Genomic DNA, 667 nt, shown 5'->3' on the forward strand with positions numbered 1-667 from the left:
AAATTTGTCTGGAGCTGTGTGCATGAGGAATAGAATGTGCAGTACTCAAAGGGCAGCTGATGAAAGGGGCTTGCTCTACCTCAATTGCTCCTTGCTTCCAGAGTTCACCAGGCTCTGAAAACACCTAAACATGGCCCCAGGGGTTGCCTGGCATAGGCAAGGCATAACAGGCATGCTCATCCCTTTCCTCTGGCTTTCATCTTCCTACCTCCCAACCCACAGGAGTCAGATTTATCTATGGCTTGAGCCTAGTAATAGCTCTGGTTTGAAGCAAATACATGTGGGCAAAGTGTGGCTCCTGAGGCTGTGCCTGTGCAGGAAGGTGAAGCTGCAAATAGGCAGTCAAGCCCACACTCTCTATAGTCTAGCTGGCAGGATGGCCAGGGCAAGGAGGGTACAATCTGTGCCTTCTGTAAACCTCTGGTCTCTGTGCTGATGTTGCTCAGCTGTGCTGCTGGTGGCTTTACTGCTACTGTTAACCAGGCTCCTGTCATCACAACTGATGATACACATGTAATATACAGCCTACCTGCAGTTTAAGGCTTCTTGGCTCTTTTTAGGTGCGGTGGAATTATAAAAAGTAGGAAGAGAGGAGGATATTGAGTTCTGAAACCTGCTAGGTTCTTGGGATTCCCACATTTCTGGGAATCTGTCCTGGGTGCACATA

This window comes from Geospiza fortis, unplaced genomic scaffold, assembly GCF_000277835.1.
Source record: "Geospiza fortis unplaced genomic scaffold, GeoFor_1.0 scaffold98, whole genome shotgun sequence".
NCBI lineage: Eukaryota > Metazoa > Chordata > Aves > Passeriformes > Thraupidae > Geospiza > Geospiza fortis.